At 38.0% G+C, this 26,520-nt stretch overlaps 1 protein-coding gene across 2 annotated transcripts in view; it reads left to right on the forward strand.

Moving 5' to 3' along the window:
* Positions 1-26,520, forward strand: part of Col4a6 (collagen type IV alpha 6 chain) — a 314,700-nt gene that overhangs the window by 11,200 nt on the left and 276,980 nt on the right. The gene's annotated exons all lie outside the window — the stretch shown is intronic.

Consider the following 26,520-nt stretch of genomic DNA (forward strand, 5'->3'; position numbering starts at 1 on the left):
TGATTGTTTAAAAAGGTTTTGAAGATAATCTAATATGCACAACACTAAAATGGTGAAATGACAATTTAAATAGATTTTTCTTTCACCATTATAAAGTGAATTAACAGCATGACACCACATCATTCCCAAACAATATGCATTTCTTATAAACAAAGACATTCTGCAGCATAGCTATTTTTCCATTTAACCAATTATTAGCATATATTTTAGCCCACAGAAGTTGTGGTGATCTCCTATAATTCCAGATAAAGGGATTCCCTGGGGAAAGCTGGTATGTTAAAGTAGCCGGAGTAGGTGAGTGCTGCAGTCAATGAGAAACTGCCTAAATAAAGTGAAAACTGAAAAAGAAAAACACACTCAGTGTTAGCTTCAGGCCTCCACATGCACATGCACTTATACGTGAGTGCTCACACACAGGTGAGCATGCATATGTACACACATGAAACTACATAAACCTACACAATAGAGTACGAATGTTCTCGTTAACCATTCATCTGCTATTGGGCACCCAAAGTAATTCCGCATATTGGCTATTGCGAGCAGTGCTGCAATAAATATTGTTGTGCCTGCTGCACACTTGTTCCTTCTCTTCAACATGGTTTTTTATACCTTCTTGGTGGTCCTCAGTCTCTACGTGGAAGAACATAAAAGCTAACTCATATAGTTGGGAGGCTTAGCTAGAGTGTTCCCCAACATTCCTGATCACTGTATGTGCTCAGTGAACTATAGCTGCCATAGGCAGTGAATTGTCATGTCCCTGGGTTGTAACACCTCATTTTCTAATCACCTCTATAACATGCTTCTGGTCGACAGAGATCTTGCCAAAAGCACAGCCAACAATTCCTACCTCAACTTTCTGTGGTGTCCTTCATTAGCCTGGTAATAGCCCTATATCCGATAATAGACCTGGTTAGGGCAGGATTTTGTGGTCCTCTGAGTCTTAGGAAGAAATTAACTGAGGTAAAGAATAGTTAAATTGTGTTGGTGTGAGTGTGTGTGTGTGTGTGTGTGTGTGTGTGTGTGTGTGTGTAATTTCATCCCCCAGTTTATAACACTATTCTTAGCCCGATTACCTTAAAGGCCTCGGGGGATAAAAAAAGACACTTCCTCTTCCCTTGTTTGTCCAGCTTTTCTCACATTCTGCTGCTAAAGAGACTGACAAGTGAAGGTGCCAGCTCTATTAGAAAGAATACCTGCTTGCTTCATACTGGCCTGGGGCCACTTATTCTGGATGAGCCATGGAAGAGCCATATGACTTTCAGTTGCTATTTACTTGGAAGAGAAGGAGAGGAAGGATTTATATCAAGTTACCAGTCCCTTCCCTGAGCCTGTCCTGTCCTGCCTGAGCTGTCCTCTTTATATTTTTCATGTCCACTATTAACTGCCAGTAGCAGCGACACACTTCTGCTTAGGTTCATAACAGAGTCTTAGAACATTTGAAAGCTCAAGCCTTCGAGAAGTACCAAGGCTCTTATGGAAGTTCATGTGCCCAGAGAGAAACAGCCAATTACCCTCATAATTGCCATCCCTTCACCCAGGATAGGATACATTACACTACACAGAAAACCACTCTCCGTAGTACAGTTGTGTGAAACAACCAAGGATCATTTCTGGTTTGGACGTACAGCCTGCGCATCATGGTCACTGGGAAGACAGTACCTGTTCCTCAGTTTAGGACCCAGCTGGAATAGTCATAGTCTGACATACTGCTTGTTGTGGCAAGACAAAGGGAGCTCTGGAGGTCTTTTACTGTGTTACTAATGAAGTATTATTTATAGCTGGGATGTGTGTCACTTTTTCTCGTATGCATTGACCAGCCATGATGGGGATCAAGAAATAAAGAAAATAGCATGTGTCTTGAAGACGGAGCGCTGGAAATATCCAGGGAACAGCGCTAACCTTCCCACATTGTTGTTTAATTTACCCTGTAGAAAGATCACTTATCTGCCTGGAAACTTTTTTTCTTGGTCCTTGCCTCTGCAGAAGTCAAAATATTTTATCCATTTGATATCTTTTGTATATACTGCAGATTTTGCTATTTAGTGCCAGGTATTTTTTGTCTGTTTTTTTTTTTCCCTCGACTTGAATTCCTTCTACCATTTGGTGTCCTGGCTCCTGTGCTTCCTAATGATAAATAGCTTAGAAAATTCAGTGTCAAAGAAGTAGGCTCCCTTTGACTCTCACTTCCCTCCTACTGTTTACTGCTGTGGTAACAGAATAAGTATTATTCTGTGATCCTTTGACCATAAAGATAGAATTAAATGGTTTGCCCAAAGGTATGTAACTAATTGGTCCTGCAGTAGAGGAACCTGAACTGGAACTCAAGATTTCTGACTCATTGTCTGTTTACCTTTTATTGTGCCAGGTCCTCCTATAAAGAAAGTTGTCTAACTTGCTGTGATTTACTCCCAAAGACCAGTGGCAGCAACAGAATCTGGCCCTTTAATCTTGAACAGAAGAAAATTTACATCTGAATGTCTCCTTTTAAGTATTTCGATGAATTCCATGTCATAAAATCAGATTCCCAGAATTCCTATGTCAACAACCCTGTGCTCTTTCTTGAAGCAAACAAATAACTGGCCTCATGTGGATCAGTCATAGGATCCAGACTTTTACTAAGACTAAAACAAGAATTCATACAACCCTTCCTGCATTTCCATTGAAAACAAGTCATTGGTATATGGTATTATTCTAGGTTGGTTTTTGACTATTATTTAGGATGTCAAATAATGAACAAGAGTAAAAATTGTAAATAGAGTCAGCAAACTTTTGAAAGCATTATATAAACATCACTGCACTGTCATCCTGTCTCTATTTGGAGTCATGCTTATTGTGACATGCTGTTGTATACATCATAAAGTTCTTCAAAGATGCCACTTACCTTAAGTAATTTGTCTCTTGATCATGGCTTAAGAAAAGGGCCCAGCTTATTAGACTTTTGATATAAATCATAGATGATAAAGGAGGTGTCTCTATCGTAAAGACATGTTTTAATACACAGTAACAGTATTCTTATGAGAGCATGTGACAAGGGTGGTCCAGAATATCTGAAGGAATTGTTTGAGAAACCTCAGTCCAAAATCCAATATCTAGGATACTCCAGAATCTAAATTATTTTGTGTGACAGCATGAACCAATGAGTAGAAAATTCTAAACCACGAAACTTGGTTTCATACATAAAATTTTCAAGAATATTTTTTAAAATTGCCTTCAGGTTATGAGTATAAGGTGTATATGAATGATACATGAGTTTGGTGTTTAGACTTGGGTGCCATCCTAAGATATTTCATTATATACACATAAAAATTCTATCCCAGTCCCTCAAAAGAAAAACCCTGAAAACTTCTTTTGCTAAGCATTTCAAATAAGAGTCATTCAATCTGTATTACATCTCTGCCTTCCTCAGGATGTAGACGAGGAATTTGATTTTTGTATAATTAAATGATATAATTGTATAATGTCACAAAGAAACAGTTCAAATTTTGCTCTAATACTTTTCCAAGGCTAATCCTGTGGTAGCGGGTGATCTTGTTACTCTCCACACAGATACTGTAATCACATGTTAATCACCAGGTCATTGGTACAATGTCAGTTTTGTTTATGACATGTGTGGTAATGGAGATCTCGTTCCTATTTTCTAACATAGTCATTTCTCATATCCACTTAGTAATAAAGTCACTTTTTTCTTAGGGAAAATTTCATACAAAAGCATAGAGAACAGTGCTATATGATTCCATGTTTCTATCGCTGATCGTGAACAATTTTCAGCTCTCTGCCTATCTGCTTTGACCTTTGTGAACATTATCATAATCATTTGCATTTCATGGCCATGGCTTGTCTTTCTGTGCCCTTTTACTTTTATGCAGTAACTATAGGTTTAAATGTTAGGCTCTTACATAATGGACGGAAATTTATCCAAACCATTTAAAAATAGTCTCCAAAGTAGGCACATCATTAGAACAGCTGGATTAGGGATGCTATAAGCAATTTCTTACGATGAACTTAGATGCGAGTGAGCTAGCATTGCTCCATTAGACGTACTTATTGCATCAAATCATTTAAGAGCTAGAAAAATATTCTTCATTCTTATTACTAGAATTTCACATGTAGGTGTCAGTGGTGTGTTCATGGGGATCTGCAGGTTCTTAACTTTAAGAAACATTCTTGCAATCTCAAATTAATATTACCCACATAACACAAACACAAGGAGAGAGACAGACAGACAGACAGAGAAAGAGGGGGGGTCACTCTTAAATGGATGAGTTAAAAGAAAAAACTCAATAGTATTAGTGTTGGTTAATATTTGTCTATTCATTAATCTTCCCAAGAGCTCTTCACTACAGAAGGCTCCCACATATGTCCTCTGCCATTTATCACTGTCTAAAAATAGACCCCTCCCTGAATTACTTGCAGCAAAAATACAAATAATTTCTGCACTATTACTAATATATTTCCTTCTGGTTTTTACTAAGAATTTGGACAGGATAGTTTTGAAAGAGCTAATGAATAATTGCAAAGACTGATTCATTATTGGGGAAACTTGTGAAGGAAGGTTGTAAATAATGCTTATTATCTATTCAACAGTAATAATGAATGTTTTTGAAATAATATGTGCCTCTGACTCTATGCCATAAATACTATCATGACTCCATTTTACAAAGGAGAAACCTACCTCTCAGAAAAGCTCCACAGCTTTCTGAGGATCACAAGGCTACCAAGTGAAGGCACTTGAATTTATGCCAATGTCTAACTAGGCCCTAATCAGTGATTAATCATTCTCTTTCACTGTTTTATCACTGAATGTAAGGAAGGGCAGACAGGAAGAATGAAAAAGGGTGCAATATTCTATGCATGCCAAATGTATACTTAGGTTTCTTCAAAGACTGCACATCTGTGGGACTAAGGGAAATGGCAGCTATTCTGGCACGATTCCCGCTGTGTGCTCACCTCTCTTACATTTAAAATTACTGTCCACTCACTCTTGCCAATACTTGCTCGGTTGCCTTCCTTGGTCCTAAGTGTTCTTCTCTCTCTGGTAGAACGTGAATATGATAGCCAGATCTCTTTTAGATGTCTTATCCCCAATATGCAGCTCAATATGCATTACTTAGAAATTCTCTAATAGTCAGGCAAGGTAGCATTCTGTGGCACAGAACTTAAGAAGCACAGGCAGGTGGATCTCTGTGAGTCCAAGCCACAAAGAACTATATAATCAAACCCTGTCTCAAAAAAAAAAAAAAAAGAAAGAAAAGAAAAAAGAAAGTGGAAGGAAGAAAGACAAAGAAAGAAGAAATTCTCTTTTGATTAGGCTTCTAAAGTAATAAACAATAATACACAATGAGAAATAATTTTGTAACTAATGAATTGAAATGAGTAGGATTTTCCCAGAGGGAAAAGTGATTAATATAGTAACAATAACAATAATCCCATTACAAGTCTGGTTAAAGAGCACTCTTTTATATGATTTGAACTAGGTATGAATTATGAGACCCATTTTGTAAATGAAAGCTTAATGGTAAGTGGCCACCTATATGATAAACATAAACATTTACACAGCCACAAATTGAATTGTTTTTCTACAATTCTATATTGTATATTATTTTATCCATCTTGCGACTCAATACACCCCATCTGACAAAAAGGTCTTCTATCTTATTAAAATTTTCTTCTGAGTCAGTCACATTCCATCTTTTGATTTTGTCACATCATGTTATCATCTATAAAGTTCTTGCCTCATGTCTGAGAACTGTGTGTGTGATCAAGTTCCCAAAGTAAAACAGTAAAGGAATTTTATAATGTTTAATGAGACACAATAACGGGTCACATTGTGGATTTTCATGTGTAGATATATTTTAGTAAAAATTAATTGGGCGTTAAGTAAGTTTACATTTTTTTGTTAGGCTGCATTCGCAGCAATCCTGGAGCTGCAGGTTAGACATATTTGGGAACAATTAAGTTCAAATATAATTGGTTGGAGTGACTGAGGGAAGAACCAGTTTGAGACCGCTACAACTAGGAAAGTTTTCTTAGCAGGATTTACATTTCAGTTATAGCATGAAAGAATGGTTTGTCAGCCTCATTTATTCTTTTATAGATCTTATAGGAAGGGAAAATTATGTTTCCCTGATTCTAAATGAAAGGGATGTTGTATAGTTAGGTATGTACTGTTAGAGAGGGCCTTGTATGGTACTGTCCATAGTCCTTTAAAAATTTTATGTTTACATGAAATCAAGTAACTGGGAAGAGGAAAAATCCTGCTCATTTCCTGAGGTTCCTTGAAGTTTTGCTGTCTCTAGAAAGTAAGAAATGACTATTCTGGCACACGTCCATGAATCCCCCTTTTCTCTGAAATCCCCTAAAATTTGTCTTCTAGACTGGAGTTAGAAACCACTGAGCAATGCTCCAATTCTGCTTCAAAGGCATGTTTGTTTTCACCACTGCTACTGTGTTCTAGTGGTAGAGTTTCATTGTCTTTTTTGGAAAAGACAGGACTCAGAGCCCACAAGCTTGCCACAGTGCCCATGAAAGCTCTCCATGTGTGCTGCTGTGGTGAAATGCAACCATGTTAGAAGATTGTGGTTTCCAAAGTGTGATCCTTTGAGTAAGATGAATTTTCCTCCATGTTGATGGAGAGTGAGCCTTAGCGATGGCCTTAGCATTAACAACATCTTACTAATTAGAGAGAAAAATAAGAAGATAGCCTCAAGATTTCTGGGACATTAGATCACTGTCCTATTATATTTTTTCTTCTTCAGAGGATTTTCTACTAAAACCGATCAGTCTTGTTGTTAACAGGCAGATTGAATATAATCTTTTCCTCCTCACTGACTACAAAGCATGATTGTGAAGGCATTTATTAGAGTCCCATTAAAAACCCAGTGAAATTTCTATGTCTATGAATTTCCCTGTGCTCTATTCAGTGGCCATAGATCTAATCCTCAATACATGCTATTTGTCACAAATGACAAGAGGAGAGAATAGAATCTTTTAATTAATGTCTCATGGGGAATGTGATGCTTCTGAAAACCTCTGTTCAGATAAGAACTACTAGCCATTACCTACATTGTCCCTAAAAGCCAGTAGCAATCGATGTTTAACTAACTCCTACTTGGCATTCGGTCTTTGCCATCCTCTGGAGTACCATGGATCAAGCATGGTAAACCATTTTTCACTTGACAAGAAGACAGCCACGGCCAATGTTTCCTGTTTCCAGCAAAACAGTGAAAGCTAGAAGCATCATTGTGGTTCTGGTGCCTATGCGCTCATCTTTCCATCTAGGTTTTCATAGGCCGTGCTGAATGACTTCCGGATAGAGTGGAAGGACCCTCACCATCCCCAATGTCACGATTAACTCTGTAAGTCAGAACCTCCACGGAATCAACTCAATCATTGTATTTCTTCTAAAATGTATTTAGAGCAAATCACAAGTTGTCACATTAGTACTCAGATTTGGAAATTCACATTTTTTATATAAAATGATTTTTAAAACTAGCTCTCGTGTAGCCCAGGCTGGCCCTGAACTCACCACATAGACAAGATTGCCCTTGAACAACTCTGTTGTTGTTGGCAGTGATGGCCTCTAGGGCTGGCAGGGGGGTGCTGGCAGGAGAGAGAGAGAGAGAGAGAGAGAGAGAGAGAGAGAGAGAGAGAGAGGCTGTAGTTGATGAATATTCATCCAGTCAGTACCCTTAGTGCTGGCTTTAGTAAATACCAGAGTACTGACAAGTGCACAGAACAGGAAGTGCTCTTAGGGGCTGCAGTTGAAGACCCTGAGGGCAGTCTACCATAATGCCTGAATAATAACAATCTCCTTACTGATCTTCCTGCCAGTATAGCAGGTAAACAAGAACTTTTTGTGACTTTAGCTCCAAATACTTTGTTTTTTTTTTTTAAAAAAAACCTTGCATTATTTTAGCTGTCATAGAAACCCTATGCCTATAAGAGGGAATGTATATAAATAGCAAGGATTTGCCCAACATGGACACTAGATTAAATCTTTGACATCACAAAGCAAGAATCCTAAATATTTAAGGTGTACATTCTCTTCAAAATTCCACAGTAAGGTTTTATTGACCTTCTATTTTCTTCAACCAGGAAGCAGGGACTAATAAATCCTTTCCAAAGAAAGTTGCCTCCTCGGCCTTGATTCTCTGGCATGAATAGAGCAAATTTATTGGTCAGGCCTCCAGGCTGTACAAACTTTTTTATTATTATACCAGAAGTTGGTTACCTGTAATGGGAAACTCCGGGCAGTGCTTCCTGGTTCCAGGCAGTACTTTTGTTAGGCAGTGGTTCGTTGAGCAGCAGCTGTGTGCCCACAGTTTATGATGTGCCCACTTGGCTCGTTATGAGTTGGTTGTCAAACCCCACTTTCCTCTATCACCTCAGTCTCCTTTTCCATTCAGGGGAGTTGGGGGAGTGAGTCGGTGCTTGAGTACCAGGTCACAGTAGAGCCAGAAGCACGGAAGGCTTTCGTCACATTGGTCAGAGGGTGGTAGAAGGAGAGGATCTAAGTGGCGCGTCAGGCTCAAGCATCCTTCCCATCACTTCTGCTTCGAGCTCTGTCTGAGTTTATGGCAAAACATGGACTATTTTCTAACGCAATATGATTAGTCACAGCAAGTAAGAGGCTATCTTTGAGCATATTCCTCGGGAGGAAGTGCTGAGACTCTCTGGCCAGTGTGCTATGCTCCATCTGTGAGGATGTAAATCATTGTCCGACTGCTATGCCAAATCCTCTCATATAATCATAAGCCTGTGCTACATACAAGACTTGTTTTAAGAAACATAGTTGTGCCTTTAAATCTGCTGACACCATCCATCACTCCCTGAACAGCCTTTTTGGATGGGTCCCAGAACACATTTCCTGAGTTTCTTTTAAAACAAACACTAGTGTTAATTTTGTAAAACTTTTCTCTTTTCCCTGATAAGGCTTATCTCTTCCCTGTCTTCATTAAGATACAGGTTTGCTTTTGCGAAAATGCCTGGTTTTGACCATAAAATCTAGCCCCGCACAAGAGGCACCCCTGTGGCCTCCTTTGCACAGTCTCCATAAATCTTTGCTCCCTTTGATCACATCTCTGTCCTCAACATTGGGCAGGCCTTTTCTCTGAATAGCACTAGAGGAGGGAAAATGAAACTAAAGAGATGCACTTGAAATGCCTTCAGGTTCTGCAATGAAGCTTAATGTTCTCAGCATCAACTTTGGCACACACAGGCGCCTGGACTTACAAGTCTCAGATAACTGCAGTTCTAAGTAGCTGAAGTATATATCCCATTTTCTGCTTTTCCTGCCGTTATATTAGAACATTGTGAATCAGTTAAATTAACAGATGATCTAATATCTTTTCTAACCCTCTATTTTAGTGGCTTGGAATGAATGAAAATGCAGTACGAATTGGGAAAAACTTTTGACTCTGCCACTCTGACCCTTAGACACTCAACTTCATCGCTTCCCAAGTTGATTCACTTAGAACTGCCCTGCTTGTCTTCTAGGGTTCTAGCCAAGTTTCCACGTAACAGTGGATGAGTGCACAAGGCCCCATACATTGTCATAGCCTTTATTTAAGATTTTTCTCCTCTATGTCCCAGAGAGGACAAATTTACCTAGCTCTTTTATCACCTGGCATAGTGAAATTAAAGGGTAGACTTATTAGCATGTCATCAATTTTTGTCCTTTTTGTTTCTTCATATTTTAAAATGCTTTGCCAAATGAAACATAGCTCCTCAAAAAAGATGTTATGGCCCTGGTTTGTAATTATGATGTGCTTGCAAGATTTTTTAAAGGAGACATTAACTACTTCCTGCCTTGGTCCAGCTCTGAGCTTATTTTCCCTGCACATTAATCACCCCATTCGAGTGCAATTTATTTATTTTTTCATTTACTTCTCCTGTGCTCAAATTTTTCATCTCTTTAGGTGTTGATCATTTTAGCCTCTGACAGGTTTCTCTGCTTTCTTCATATGAGGTTGATGTCTAGACAGATAACTGTTATTAAAAGTTCAGGGAAAATTGTTTTGGATTAAACAGTCCCTGTTACAGCTTTAAAAACCCAACTCATTTGTCATTGAAACAAGATGAAAATTGTGTTTTTGGTACCAATGTCATTTGGCAACACGTGAGTATGAAGTAAAGTGTTATAAATGGCTGGAGGTTTGCTAGGGAGTGCAAGTTAAAGCCCAGTTCAGCTTAAAATAGTGACAATACATTATTAAAGGTACATTTACTGAGAAGATATATAAATGATTTGATTATAGCTAAAACATTATGAGATGGTATAGTGATTTTAAAATTAAAACATAATTCCTCTCTGAAAGAAATTAAATAGATAACTTTTGAATGATCTTCCAAATTTGATATTTCTCGGTTCTCTCACGTTTTATGTAAAAACTATTGTCAACCAGTAAATATAGTGTTTCTTTGAAAATCAGTATTTTCTTTAAAATGCTAGTAAAGGCCAATCTAGGATAGTGTCTGCTTACTGAACATTTTTTTCAAACTCCTGAACTGCTTTCCTATGCTCTTCCCTTTTCACAAAATAAAATGCTCTTGCTTAGAATACATGTTCAGCAAATGTGAAGCTGAGTCAACAGGTAACCGAAGATTATAGAGTACTAAACTATGGAGGGTCATCAACTTAATGGCTACTGAACCAGGCTTTCCCCTGGGTTTTTTTGTTATGCTCTCTCCATGGGGGTCTGAAAGCAGTTCATGGGCTCCACTTTGAGCTCTACCCCTGAGATAAGAATCTTCAGAAAACATACTGATCTCTTCTCTAAAATCCATTGACCTACTGTTTGCTAGTCACTTGAGGAATTTCCTTAAAACCTCAGTTTCTCACCTTCTCTGGGGGGGTCTTTCTCCTAAATCCCTAAGAGGAAGACTCTGGGGCAGATCTTAAAGAATGCAACTGGAATGAGCTACTTAACGTAAATAGAAACTTTGACCATGCTCAGTTTAAGGAAAACAGTCTCATTAATCATTCAATGGGAGACTTGTGGGCCATCCTCACCTTTGACCTTACAATGTCACTGATGTCCTTGAGAGAGGCACAGTCTTCAGCACAAAATTTGCCATCTGGTCTACTCTTGGCCTAACGCCCTACTGCCTTCAAGGGGCTATAATCAAAATGAACTGGAGCTCTTGGCTACCCAACTGTTGGGGATTTCTCTTTGTCATAGTACTTACAAGCACAACAGGTAGTATTAGAGTCGGGTCTATTCTTCTGCTCCCACTTCCTAGCAGTAAGACCTTGCAAAAGTGGCTTCAGTCTTTTGAACTGATTTGGGCACTGGTGAAATAAGATTCCCTATGTCACAGGATTGAGAAAAAGCACAAATGAGATCATGGTTTATGCTATTTAGCATACTCACTGAATGCTGCTGAGGGAGGTTCCCAACATCATAGTGTCACAATAACAATTATAGTAACAAATAATAGTGTTGTCTATATTTGTGGCCATTACAGAAAGTCTCAGAATGCTCTATCTGTCATGGTTTAGGGAGAGTCATTTGCTGGATTCCTTTCCTCATATTCTTAGACCCAGTTATTCTAGCCATAGTAATTGTGCCTTCTGCAAACACAGCCGGCTCCATTAATTTCAGTAAACATTGTTCCTTACTAATTCCAAGAATATACACCTTAAGTGGCCCAGATCTGTGATTTTTGAAGCTTTTGAGTAAAATTTTCCCCTTTGTCACCTACTGAAACAATATACAAATGCATAATATATAAAGAATGCAAAAGCAATGTTTCGTAAGCATGACATTTTTCACATGTTCATGTAGGTAGTATGTGCATGATAGTCCCTACAAAAATGAAACTAGGTGTAAAGAAGGACCCTTGCAGTCATTTATCAACATCTGTAATTTAATTTTGTTCTTTTTTTTCCTAAATGCAAGTGAAGGTACTAAATTTCATGTAGATATAGTAAGTACTTGTAGCTACAGAACCAGGTCTGATATCGGAGAAATCAGGGTTTCCTTTTAGGGTTCTTAGTCTTCTCATAAATAGGGAATTTAAAAATGAACTCAAATGGAAACTTGAGGACATTTTTATTAGAGTTTAAAATAAAAACATGCTAGGGCAAGCAAGCTGTAAATCTCTGCAGCTGCCAAGAGGAAGAAAATGGAAGATAGAAGAAAAATACCTCACTGTTTGCATGGAGGTCAGACACATGGCAGTGGTCAGCCATGTGGTGGGTATATGGCTTTTAGAGAAAGAGTGACATCCAGATTGTTATGGAAAACTGCCCACCAGTTCCTGAATAAACACTCTGAGGCTGAATATTAATTACAAACTGTTTGACCTATTAGCACAGGCTTCTTACTGGCTGGCTCTACATATAAATTAATCTGTTTCTAATAATCTGTATATTGCCATGTGCCCCATGACTTACCCGTAAACCTCTGGCATCTTACTCCTCTGGCAGTTGCTAGCATCTTTCTGACCCCACCTTCTTTCTCTCTGTATTCAGTTTGTCTTTCCTGCCTAGCTATATTCTGTCCTGCCATAGGTCAAAACAGCTTCTTTATGAACCAGTGGTAATAAAACATATTCACAGCATACAGAAGGACATCCCACATCAGAAAAGTATGCTTAGAAAGGCAAAGTTATGCTTAACGTAAGGCAACTTAAGAAGCTGCTTGGCTGCAGACCTGTAAGCTATCATGGTGGGTAGACAGGAATTCTGGGAAGGTAAAGTATAGTATCTCTTTAAAGGACTAATTATTACACCTATCTCTTTAGTATATATCTAACTGGTGTTAGATCTCCATTCACACAAGAGATTTTATGCTCTTGACCAGGAATTTTTCATGAATGGGCCTTTATTGCCACTATAACCGTTTGTTTGTTTGTTTGTTTGTTTGTTTATTATAGTAACTTAACCCACAGTCTTAAAATTATATAAAGATTAAGTATGTAGCTCAGTAATAAGATTGGTTAGACTATCTAGAATTCATGAAGCCCTATATCTAGATCTAGATCTATACTACTATATCCTAGAACACCAATTAAAAAATAGGGTCTTATATAAGCTACCTAAATTCCTCAAGACTTCCCTTATTGTAAAATAAGGGTCATAAAAATACCATCTCAGAGGTTGTGGAAATCAAACAAATCATTATATGTATTCTTTGAGGAACATAGTAAATTTGCAATGTGCTAGGTCCAATCATAATTAAATGCTAATTGATACTGTTGTGGTTATCGCAGTCACCACCCTCACCATCAGCAACATATGCTTGGATTTCTTAAGCTACACTGAAACAAAATTATAGATTCCTTAGCTCGATGTGTCTTTAAGGTTTACCTAGAACACTTACAAACTGTTCCTGTGACAGGTAAAATGCTTGAGCTCAAATTCTTTGCCAGCCGTTAAGTTTAGTTTCCATGACATAAGTTTGGAACACTGATGTAGATGTCTGACTTCGTCTTTGCAAAGGTTTTGTCCAGGAGATTAGTAGCTCCTTGAAAGCAAGAATTGTTTTATTTCCTCATGAACTTCTTGGAGAGCCATGAATAACTAATGTTTAATAAATATTTTCTGAATTGTATTCAGGATCACTTCTCTGGATTTTAAAGAAGTTCCTCATTGCGCCTTTCCATTTAAAGTAAAATTTACATTGGACCTTCTCTCCATTTTCCCCATCATTACTGTAAACTGCTAAGTGTTTCTCCATTGAGGGTCTTGAACTCTTGGTGGTAAGGAGCTTTCCAGTTGAAACTTCCAGATTTTGAAAGCTTTAATATCATCGGAAGAATGAAAGAAAATTTGTACTGTTTAATAATCACTCAACATTTAATCATCCTACTTTTCAAACTATAGTTTAAAGCTCTCTCAAGAATCTTTCATTTAATATTAATCTCTCATGGGAGAAGCAAGAACCATTTGATTTTAGACTGTATAGTTTCTAGTTATAAAACTTGCTTTTGGCAACTATCTAAAAGTCATTAGCTGTCACACAAAGTCATTCTATAGAACATAATTTGCTTCCATAGATAAGATTTCTCACAGCAATACTCCAGATGTTATTAAAACCATGAGAGTTAGATATTAATATATCTCCTTACATTCTAGCATGTAAGATTAGATTTCTATTTCTTAAACACTCAGAAAACACTTGCCTACTTACTTACTTCCCTCCCTCTCACCCTATCTTCTTTCCTTCCTCTCCTCCTTCCTTCCACAAACATTCCATCACCATCAATTTTTTTGCCCTCAAGAATTTAATCTCTCAGGGAAAACAGGCACACAAATTGTCTCCACATTATAACAATATTGAATTACGCAAAGCATTGTAAAATCTCAGCACAGAGGCATGTAAGGCAGTCTTAGTGGGCACCCTAAGGGACAGAGGGGGTGAAGATAGAAGGAGTGATTATGTCAGGTGGAAGTTATTGTACTGAGCCCAAAGTCAGGGTGAGAAACAACAGTGCTATATATGAGGAATTTCAAATAATTTGGTGTTTGTCAACCAAGGTGTGACAGGTAGAAATCATACCATGGAGAATCTTGGATAGTAAGGAGCCTGTATTTTATCATGTAAGTGACAGTGATATACCAGAAGATTCTTGTATAAGGCTGAGTACTGAAAGCTGTATAGAATGGTTAAATGAAAATTTCCTTACATACTCCCAAGTAAGTAGAAGATTAAGATAGAACAAGAACTAAGACAAGGATTGTAGAAGTCGAGTGGAAAAAAACATTAGAAATATTTAGTAGATAAATTCGTCAGAATGTCATGATTTAGTACACTTGTGGTGAAGTCAAAGGTTGATATTAAGGACAACTTTCATCCTGGCTTTCTAACTATGTGATGTCAATGACTAATGTATGAACAAAATGGGAAAGGAGACAGTTTAGAAGATCAAATACTGCCACCGCTTATGGTAGAAATCTGATATGCCCACTGTCCTTTGGTTCATGCAAATGAAAATAGCCATAAAACTATTAGAATTAATAAATTTTGGTAGAGATGTAAACCACATACAGAAACCAGAATGACAATCACATTTTTGAAACTAGAAATACATGAGTTTATTCAAGCAAAATATGTGGTATTAAAATAAAGGAGAATTAAATTAGGATGTAACATGTATGTTCTGAATGAGTATGCTAAAGATTGTTAGCCCCGGACCTTAAGCATGTCACATTTTAGTTAAAAAATGGCAATAAATTTGAAAGTATTCTTTTAAGAGCAATGTTTCTGAGGTGCTTTAGAGAACAAATATGAGGCTAAGTAGCCTTCTATTGATGATTTAATTATATTTAATTATAACACCTTCACCTCTCTCTCTCTTTCTCTCTCTCTCCCTCTCCCTCTCTCTCTCTCTCTCTCTCTCTCTGTGTGAGTGTGTGTTACTATTATAGACCTGGTTGGTGGGAGGGTGGGTGAGAATGCTTCTGTTTAAAAAGGCACAATTGGCAACCAGTGTTCTAAAAGATTGACTTTAAAATATAGTAAAGTAGTAGAATATTCAAGATGCATACATGATTTGAACTATACTTTAGAGGATATGGAAAAATATGATCAATGTCTTAAAAATGGTAACGATATATGACTAGTGTTCACTTCCATTTCATTCACTCAATATTACTAAATCAACATCTATTACTAAATATTAAAGAATACAGGGAAGCTAAGTGTGGTGAGATGCGTCTTTAATCCTCATACTTAGGAGGCAAAGACAGGTAAATATCTATGAATTCGAGGCCCAACTATTGTACATAACATTTCCAATCCAATCAAGGCTACGCAGCAAGACCTTGTATCAAAAAACAAAACAAAATAAAACTACAGGAGAAGGTGAATTATACATTGTTGAAGAGGTGGAGACCCAACCCTCTACAAAGATCTATAGGCAACTAAGAATTGCTGGGGTTGGAAAAGGTGGTCTTCCCCAAGGAAAAGCACACCAATTGGTTGTCGCATTCCAAATAGTCAGCTCTATAAACACACATACAGGTTGTGTTAGATATAGTGAAGAGGTTATATTTAGGAATAAATATGCAATAACAATTTAGTTAAAATGGAGGTCATGAATTCAAAGGAGAGCAGGAAGGGGTATATAGAAAGGTTTGGAGGTAGGAAAGGGAAGGAGAAATGTTCTATTGAAATTATAATAATTTTTTAAGAGGTAGAGGCCAAATGAAGTGTTTGGCACAGGAAATAGAGCCAAATAATGTAGACTATTGTATACTATGCTTCTGAGATTGACTATAACCAGATGAAGAGCTGTATCACATACTCTCCAGTGAGTTCTGTCAGTATATGTACTTTTGACTCCTCAGTTTTTCTGGTTACATGCGACACATGAAGTGAACTGACTGTTGCCCTTCCCAAATGATGAACTTTCTGCGAATCACTCTAATATATTGGTTAGTTATGCCTCTGATGCTCAAGGAGTATATGAACCACATAGCAGGGTAATACTCACTGTCTCCTTCTATCCTGCTGCAGTAACCAAATGAAATAATTTGGATGCTCCGTGTCTCCTTATAGGCCCATGTTTTAAACGCTTGGCCATTAGCCTCAGGTGCTACTGAGAGACTGTGAACTTTAGAAGGTAGGGCATAGTTGGAGGAAGCTAGATCACTTTGAGGCTTGCCCTTGAAGGAGATAATTGGGACCCTGACCACTATTCCTTCTCTTCGCTTTCCAGCCACCAGGAGATGAACAACCTTTCTATACTGCTTACTCCACACCAGTACATACTTCCTTTTCACAGGCCCAAAAGGGCCAAATAACCATGTACTAGAACCGTAACTTCTAAAACCATGGGCACAAAAAAAGCTTTCACCTTGTAAATTGTTCATCATACAAAACTAAAATCTCACTAACATGGGAGGTGGCTTGATTTATATCAGCTTTGGGATTTATCAATAGAGGAAATAAATCTTAAGAAGTCCAACTTATCGCAATAGTCAAATTATAATTATGTAATTGTGTAGTAGAGGTAGATTAATTAACAATACATTTAAAAAGTGAAAAAATGAAGTAAATATTTTCAAGTCATTAGTTTTATTATTTGAATGAACTGTCTGTGATGCTATAATGGAATAGCAGACTAGGTAATCTATGAAGACTGGATGTTTATCTGTCTCAGTTCTGAAAAGTATATGATCTAGGAAAAATGCAAACTTGGGGTGCTGTCTCCATGAAAACAGCATGATTATTAATAAAATCTAGTTCTCTGCTCTTCTGGGATCACAAGAAGCAGAGAGACAATTTTGAAAACCACACCCAAATCAAACACAATGAATTGTGAGCTGAAACACACGCTCCAGACTGGAAACAGTGGACAGTGCAGAAATATGCACACTGAGTTGATGGGCTAGCCTAATGGAGCTTCGCTCGCAGTCCACTAACATTTTCAACAGCATAGAGGGTGATGGCACGGGGAAGGGGCCTCCAAACCTAAGACCTCTGTCACTAAATAGGATATATGAAGGTACAATGGTGGTCCCAGGCTGGAATTATGTTTTCCTCAGCACAGACAAAAAAGAATATTCATCAAAAAGAGAATTCCCAATCTAGATCTCTAATTTTATCATAGATAACAGAAAAGGGAAAAAGAAAATTCACAATGATCAAAGACCATCACGCACTGAGGAGGTAACCTACACAAACCAAAACAATTTGTTTGCAGTAACACTGAGCATATTTCTGTCTTCAAAGATATTCAAAGAACGTATATGTTTTTTTTTAAGTTGAGGATACCTCATGATGATGAACAAGCACTTTTAGAGGACAAGAGCCAAGTTTAAACAATAAGCTCAGTTGTATTTGAACAATATATTTTTAAAATAGCAGAGCAATAAATAATTAAAATAAAAGATCATAGGTCAGGTGAAGAGAAACTTCAGCAAAGAGAAGAAAAACATGTAAACATCTACAATGGAGACAGGAAAACGAAGAGTATGGCATTTGAACATCTTAACTCAAACTAATTAAAGCCCCGACAGTGGGAAACAGAAGGAGTTGAGGAAAAGAACTAGCTATAGACATAATTCTTGAGAATTTATCATCAGAATGGATAAAAGACATGAATTCTCCAATTGAGGAAATATTTTGCAAAGAGGGTGAGAGAAAGAGAGAGCACCCACACTCTGAAAACAGTGAAATTTTCAGACGTCAGCAAAAAAGAAGCCCCTTAAAGCAGATAAAAGTTACATTCCTACAGCTGTCTTCTTAAACATATCTTTTAAAACATCTCCAATTATTAATATTTAGATAGATGGAAATTAAGCAGAAATAGTGCATATTTGAAAAGCCCAGCAGTTAGAGAATATGTGCTATTCTTAGGCAGACATAGAACTACATAAAAATTGGTGTGATGTACTGTCCTCTAAACCAGTGACAAAAATAAATAAATTGTATCCATAGAACATGTTATCCAACCACACTGAAATTTAAATGAAGTGTTAATCACTAAAAGATAATTTTTGATATGCCTATTTGCTGCATTTATATACTAAAACTACATAAATGTCAAGAAGACTAAACTCTAGGACTAAGTGATAGAAATGCTATGTAAGAAAATTTGTGACATGAAGTAAAATGCAAACATATGGAGGAATTATATAAGATTCAATGCTTATATTAAAAACAAAAACCAAGGGGGCTGGAGAGTTGGCTCAGAGGTCAATAACACTGGATGTTCTTCCAAAGGTCCTGAGTTCAGTTCCAGCAACCACATGGTGGTTCACAACCATCTATATTGAGATCTGGTTCCCTCTTCTGGCATGTAGGCAATGCAGGCAGAACACAGTATACATAATAAATAAATAAATCCTTTAAAAACAACCAAAAACCAAGAAAATTAAGCATATAGATATTCTCCTCTATCCCTGCTTGGAATTCCCACCTTGCTCTTTTCTGCCCTGCCATAGGACCAAAGCAGCTTCTTTATTAACCAATGGTAATAAAACAGAGTCGCACCCTACAGAGGGGAATCCCACATCAATAAAAAGTTAGTAAAATTACCATCGAGTTCAATTTGTATGAGCATGGAAGCTGCTATGGCGTGTGGTTAATACCTAGTAGGATTCTACTGAAGAAAACTATTTTTTCCTTTGCCAGTGGCTATCAATTGCAAATAGGTTCTTGGTTTTGCGTAGGACCCCCTTGTCCATGTCCTCTTCCCAGTACTGGACCCTGACAGGCTTGATTCTGTGCAGATCTTGTGCCTGCTGCTGCAGTCTCTGTGAATTCTTATGTGTACCAGTCCTATTGTATCTGGATGACACTGTTTCATTGATGTCATCCAAGCTTACAGCTTCGACAGTCTTCACACCACCTCTTCCTCATAGGTCTCCCAACCTCCAAAGTCTCTCATACTCTGCGCATTGTAGAGATGTGGGTCTGTGGGTTAATGCCTAAGGCAAGAAAAACCTTCTCTGATGTCGGCTGAGTGAGGCACTGTTCTGTGTCCCCTCACAACGTGGCAATGGGATTCCCTGTTAGAAAGTGTTTCCGCAGGTCAGGGGGTTGACACAAAGGAATGGAGATGAACTAAAAGGGAAGGGTGAGAGGGCCAAGTCTCCATCTTAGATCTAACATCCTTTTACATTATTTTTAATGGTGACGTTATTTCATATCAAATAGATATACCACAAATTACTCATTTAGTCTATCATTAGTATTTTAGTGCTTTCATTATAGGATCTTTTAAATAATGACCCAAAGAGCATCTTATGCCTGGTGATTTTTGTTTATTTGATCTTCCATAAAATATATAACCACAAGTGAAAGTACTGTTAAAAAAGGTGTATGTTTCTAACGATGCAAGACATTATCAAAAATGAACATATTCTATTGCCTTTTGATCCATTTTTAAATACATTTGTTCTTAATTTTATGTTATATTCTATATTATGTGTATGCATGTTTTACCTCCACGTATGTGTGTCTGTCTGGTGCCTGTAGAAGTCAGAAGAGCATGTGTGAGTTCCTGGAACTGGAATTGCAGACGGTCTTGAGTTGCCATGAATCTTCTACCAGAGCAACTAGTACCACTGAGCCATCTCTCCAGCCTGTCAGCTACATTTCTTTCTTCTCTTCCTCCCTCCGTCTCTCCATCCCCCTCCTTCCTTCCTTTTCCATCCAGACTGCAGTTTCCCCTCCTTCCTCTCCTCCAAGTCCCTTTCCCCACTTCCCATCTGACCCCCTAGCCACTTTTGCTCCATTCCTACTTAGAAAAGGGCAGGCCTCCCATGGGTATCAACAAAACATGTCTTATCAAGTTGCTGTAAGACTAAGCTCCTCCCCTTGTATTAAGGCTAGGCAAAAACCCAGTATGAGGAATAGGATCCCAAAAGTTAGTAAAAGAGTCAGAGACAGCCCCTGCTCCTACTGTTAAGAGTCCCACAGGAAGACGCAACTACACAATTGTAACATATGTGTAGAGGGCCTAGCTTAGTCCCATGAAGGCTCTCTGGTTGTTGGTTCAGTCTCTGGGAGCCCCTATGAGTTTTGCTTAGTTGATTCAGATGCATTGTTAAGTACTCATATGCACTAAAGATATAGTAGATTACCATCTCAAATTATGGTTTAAGCGAGACTTGACTATTAATTGGTATGGAACCAAAACCATATTTCATAATATGAATAAGATAAATCAGAATGTATGACAGCTATCATAAATTTTAAGTGTAAGAAACAGAAATTGCAAAAAGGAAATATAGACATGAGCAGATAGTATTCTAATGATTGTCGTATAGGGAACAACTTTCTAGGTACATGTAAACATCTGAACACAAAAAGGAAATATCACTATGTTGGAACACTTTTTAAACTTGTTCCTATAAAATTATATCATAAAACGTTTAGTAGAGAAACGTTACATTTAAGGGAACATTTAACACATGTGAAAGAAAGGCTTAAGCTGTCTGAGGTTACAACTAATTATCATTTATGTGTGTGTATGCACTTAAATACACACAGCCCTTTAAAAACCAGGATTCCAAGCTTTATCTTTTGGCCCTTTTCAGGCTTGGAATTTGAAAAGAGTTCTCTTCTGAAAGCAGACTGTAAATTGCGAAAGGCTTTTTACTCTGACGTTCGGATGAGATGAGGCAGAGCAATTTCACATAGTTACATTTGGACACCAGATAGAAGGTACATTCCTTTCATCATTGCTCAGAGAGATAGCTCTAGTTTTAAGTTAAGGGCAAAATAAGTGGGCTATGAAAATCTTGTGGTGACTATTAAAATGCTAGAAATGTACCCCTGTTAAAATGAGTAATGAGACGCTACTATCTATGTATGATTTATGACTAAAGTCTTTAGCGTTGTAGTGAAGAAGTTCTGCATTTTAAGAGACTCTGAAAATGAAAGGAAAGGAGCAAAAGGGGTGAAGAGATTAGAGGAAGATGGCAAATTAAACTATGAACCGAAGAACTTCTATTTCCAGTGGTTAATGACAGAAAAATATTAGATCATCAGTAAACGGGATCAAGAAATCACTTCTTAGATTATCTTAGACACATTTTCCTAGTAAATTTGAAACTTTACTGACTTCCATTTTATAACAAAGGAGGTTAATATTGGTCTTCAGAAAAGAAGATGTTTTATTGGCAGCCAAGTAGTCTGGATAGTACGTCTTCTAGAAATAATAAAGCATGCCTTGACTGGTAGTCATGATGACAAAGATGGAATGACTTTTAGGTGCTAGGGGGAAAAACCACACACACCTAGTAAACTCCCCGAAATCTTTCTTCTCCACTATGTTTCTCCGTGTGAAAATGTCAATCCCTAGCTTACAACTCAGTGTGACCTCCACGTTAGACAAGAGGCATAAAGAACTGGCCAGGAATTTTGGAAGCTTCTCTATTATCTTCATTCATGTGTCTGAATGGGTCTTTCCATGGTCCCTTTTCATCATCAAACTTTCAAACTGTTGAATAAAGAAAGATGAATCATCACGTTATTCAATGCTTATTAAAGTCTGATGCTTTCTCTGAGTGTCTCATCCTCCTTCGAGCCCAAGCTTTCTGTGTGTTCAAAAGAAAGTTGCCTAGAGGGATAGCACTTGGACAAATAGTACACTTGGAAAGAGTCCAGTTGAAAACTTGGAGACATATTCCTGACCCGAATAGGAACATATCCTATTGTCCTTCTGCCCTAGATTTGCTGGATTTGTAGTATCTAAAGAGTTTTCAGGTTTTTGATAAATTAGTCTACTGTATACTAAACTACAATGTTAAAGTCCCTGAGCAATTCAAATTAAAACCATCAACCACCAAACAATATTGCATAACATTTAAGTGTCTGTTATAACTCACAAAATAGTATTCTTTTTACTATTTTTACAGTGTGTGTGTGCGTGTGTGTGTGTGTGTGTGCGCGGGCGAGCGCACTACATCTATGGAAATCAGCATACAATCTGCAGAGGTTAGTTCCTTCCTCTGTGTGGTATTCCGGGGTTGAATTCAAGTCACCAGGCTTGGTGGCAAAGCACCTTTATCTACTGGGCCAGCTCACTGGCCTAATGACTACTTTTCTTAAAGGAAAACCAAAATCAAAACCTGGAGTGGTTTTCTATTAATAAGAAACCAAGTAAGTGTCCCTCCTTTTTTTTTAAAAAAAAAATTATTTATTTATTATATATACAATATTCTGTCTGTGTGTACGTCTGCAGGCCAGAAGAGAGCACCAGACCTCATTACAGATGGTTGTGAGCCACCATGTGGTTGCTAGGATTTGAACTCAGGACCTTTGGAAGAGCAGGCAATGCTCTTAACCACTGAGCCATCTCTCCAGCCCAGTGTCCCTCCTTTTTTATACTCAGAAATAGTTTCTACTTCATTTCCTTCTTACCACTGTGCCTCACTGTGGTCAAGTAGATCTAAGGCCTCCCCAGCATTTCACTGGGTGCACTACCAAAATGATGCTCCCTTTTAGCTCTCCTGAAGACTTCATTTCATTCCAACGTGAATTCCACATTCTTCCAATTCTTCTCTAACTCTCTAGCTCCTGAGTATTCATGCTCACTGTTCTGTTTTGCCTTTCCCTCTCATTTGGTTCGTTATGAAGTGTCATATACTTACCAGCACATTTCAGGCTCAGCAGTCTTCTTTTGTCCGTCAGGTTATTAGATCATACAAACAAAGAGATTCTGTCTCCTACATTTCTGCTTATCTTGTGTTACCTCTTTCATCTGGGTCTTAATCGAGGGTGTTAATATCCAAAAGGGAGCCTTTACCAGAACTAGAACTGCATTTCTTTTCTTTCTTTTTTCTTTTCTTTTCTTTTTTTTTCTGAGATAGCTCCACCTGCCTCTGCCTTCCAAGTGCTGAGATTAAAGGTGTGCACCACCACATCCAGCTTTCGAGTGGCATTTCAGAGCAGGAGATTTCATTTGTGTTCTTTCAATTCTTAGATAATTTTTTAAATCTTGAAACTATAAAGCAAGTGAATCATAAACTTGTAGCTCAAAGGAGTTTGGCAAGATGAATCGAAGTACAGCTCACAGTCACCCGAAATAAACATCAAAAACTGTTGCCATCACCCTAGAAAACAGAGCTGCAACAAGCAATGCTTGCTTAGTCTGACTTCCAACAGGATATATTGGTTTTTCTTGTTATTGACCTTTTGGTATTAGGAATTGCTGTGAAATGTTTTGGTCCATGCATTTAAAAACATTTTTTTCAGAAGGTGCAGCAAACCTTCACTGCCAAATGAGTCAGAGAGAGAAAGAACAAAGGAGTGAGATGCAATGCACAGTCCCAGCCTCATGAGTTTATTCTTCACGTAAAACAGGGGGAAATTTGCAGAAGTAATTGCGAATGTAAAGTGACTCATAATCTGATAATGCCTAAAATAGATGGGCAGCGCCAAGGGCTTGAAAACATTGATTCAGCATTAGTCAGTTCTTGCTATGAGGGCAGGGTGGGGAGCGTACCTTTTAGCTAAGCCAAATGAGCTATATTTAACTATTAAAAAGCATCTACTGCTCATAGTTTTGCGGTTCTTTCTTTTGCAGTAATTTTGTGAATTATTGTTTCTTATACTAAATTCTCATCTACTCTAACACAGGGTAGTGTGTATAAAATAACCTCAATAAATACATACTTATCATTTGGGACCTTGTTAACCATTTTTAAAACAAAACATCAAGTGATTATTCCTTCTCAATAGATATACCTATTAAAATGGGATTTATTTGCTCTGTGCTACTTGTCCAGGGATGTGTCCACACTGAGGGTAGTCAGTGCAAATCCTGCACACACAGCCAGAAGCTGATCTACCTAATTGGGAATAGATGCAAATGAGCACCATTTCCCTGCAGTGCCTTTGTGACATAAACACACCGCTATGCCTTTCCGTGGTTTTTGGTTTGTGAGCTTAAGCAGCCCCTTTTTGTTTGTTTCTTTTGTCTAGCATCTATGTTTTCCTGAATATTTTCCATTCATTCAAAGCTATCTTAGATTGGCAATTGTGCTGCACTCAAGTGCTATGACAGATGGAAAAGAAAAAAAAGCTTGGTGAAATGAAAATAGGGTACATTGGTCCCAATTGCCCATTAACTCTTTAACTAGTTCAAGTACTAATGAAAGAGAGGCTGGAGAGGTAGCTCGGTAGTTTAGAGCGTGTGCTGTTGCAGAGGACCTGGGTTCAGCTTCACATGGTGGTTCACAATCATCTCTAACTCCAGCTCCCAAGGGATATGACACCCTCTTATGACATCAGTGAACATTAGACATACACATAGCTCAGATACAGACATACACACATGCAAAACACTAATAAACATAAGACACATTTAAAATTCTAAAACTAAAAAAAAGTTAAAAAAAGAAATAACAAGAGGAGACAAGTGCAAAGATAATTACATTTAATAATCAACAGTAAAATGTAAATACACTAAATATTTTTGAATGTTAAGTCAGTAGACTTCCTTTACAGAGGTTGAGGAAGGACCCCAAACAATGGATCATTACTATTGTGGTTAATTCATAAGCTGCTTGTAGGCTTTGGAAATTACAAGAAGAAGATGGAAGTGCAGTTACATTAACAACTAAACATATGTAGATTTCGTCTTTACTTGTACCGGATCTTCTAGTAAAGTTGGCATCTGGCTTAGTGGAAAAGAGACGGTCTACTTGCTTGAGGATTTAGAATCCCCTGTGTGTGTCTAGAATCTTTGTGAAAGTAGTGATATATAAAATATTTTTCAATTTTTAAGAAAGTTGCATGCTCCTTGGAAAAGAATCATATGTATAAATACAAAGGCCTAAAAAGGGGAAAGGACGTTGAGTGATGTGTTACTTGGTGTAATAAATAATCGGAGGAGAAAGAGAGGTTAGCATTTACCTCCATTGCTGCAGGAAGCTTCCTGAGTTGGATGGGACTTAAGTTAGACCTTAAAGGAAACTGAAAGAAGACGGAGCCCAGGCTCGACTACACCTAGATACTCTTGCCTGCATTTCACTTGAGTTTGTTACTTTGACTAAAATACCTGATAGAAACAACTTATACGGGGAAAGGCTACTTTTAGCTCAATGTTTCAGAGAGCTTAAAAGACCTGGTGGGGGCCCCAGTGGTGTCATAGAATGGGACGAGAGTAAGAGCAGGGCTATAATCATCAGAGGTCTGTCTGCCTGTAAGGGACCTACTTCTGACAGACAGGTACTACTTCCTGGAGGCTCTGCAAAATAGCCCCACCACCCATGGTACAAATGCTCAAAATGAGAGGCTGTGAGGGACAGTTTAGAGACACACCACATGAGTCAACACCCATTTCTCTTCCTGGGATCCACTACCCAGATGACATCACTTTATAAACTCTTAAGTGATTGTACCTTGAATTCGTTTTCAACTGTAAGCGTTATTTCCCAACACGCCCGTTGAGTGCTAATTTAGCACTGAGAGCTAATACTGGTGCATACGTTCCTGCACTGAAAGAGTTAACAGGGCTTCTATAGGTATCTCACAAACAGGAGTTCAGGCTCTGGGCCCCAGACTTTAGATAAGAGAAATGCCTTTGTGCTGGAGTGCCCTTAATAAGAGCGAGGCACCTCTGTCCAGACACATTTGATGAATTTACTCAATTTGGGGAAACCCAGGCCAGTGCTCAGATGCTCAGATGAGTAAAGAAGAGACTCCGTTCACCTTCTTCCTTCCAAGGTTGAGCATTTATTCTCGGGAAGCCTTGAGACAGGAGTATGGAAAGAGAAGAGGGGTGGAGGTGGGGGATACAGAGATGCTGACCTGAATTCCACAAGAGAGGAATGTGTGAAGAGTGAGAGGCACAGGTACAGGCTAGTGCTTTCGCATACCTGGGGCAAGCAGCTTTCATCCAACTCCCATTACTTCACAGACTGTTGGCAGTGTGCTGCAGAGACATACTATTTTTATTTTTGAAATTGTTTTAGGGGTTGTGTTCATTAATATTTATTAATATTTTTATTTCATGGTTTGCACAATAGAAAAGGAGAGAGAAAATTAACATCGTAAACACTTAAGCACATGTGAAAACAATTGGCTATAATAAGGGCCATGAGAATGATTTAGT

This window comes from Myodes glareolus, chromosome X, assembly GCF_982192425.1.
Source record: "Myodes glareolus chromosome X, mMyoGla1.1, whole genome shotgun sequence".
In the NCBI taxonomy this organism is placed as follows: domain Eukaryota; kingdom Metazoa; phylum Chordata; class Mammalia; order Rodentia; family Cricetidae; genus Myodes; species Myodes glareolus.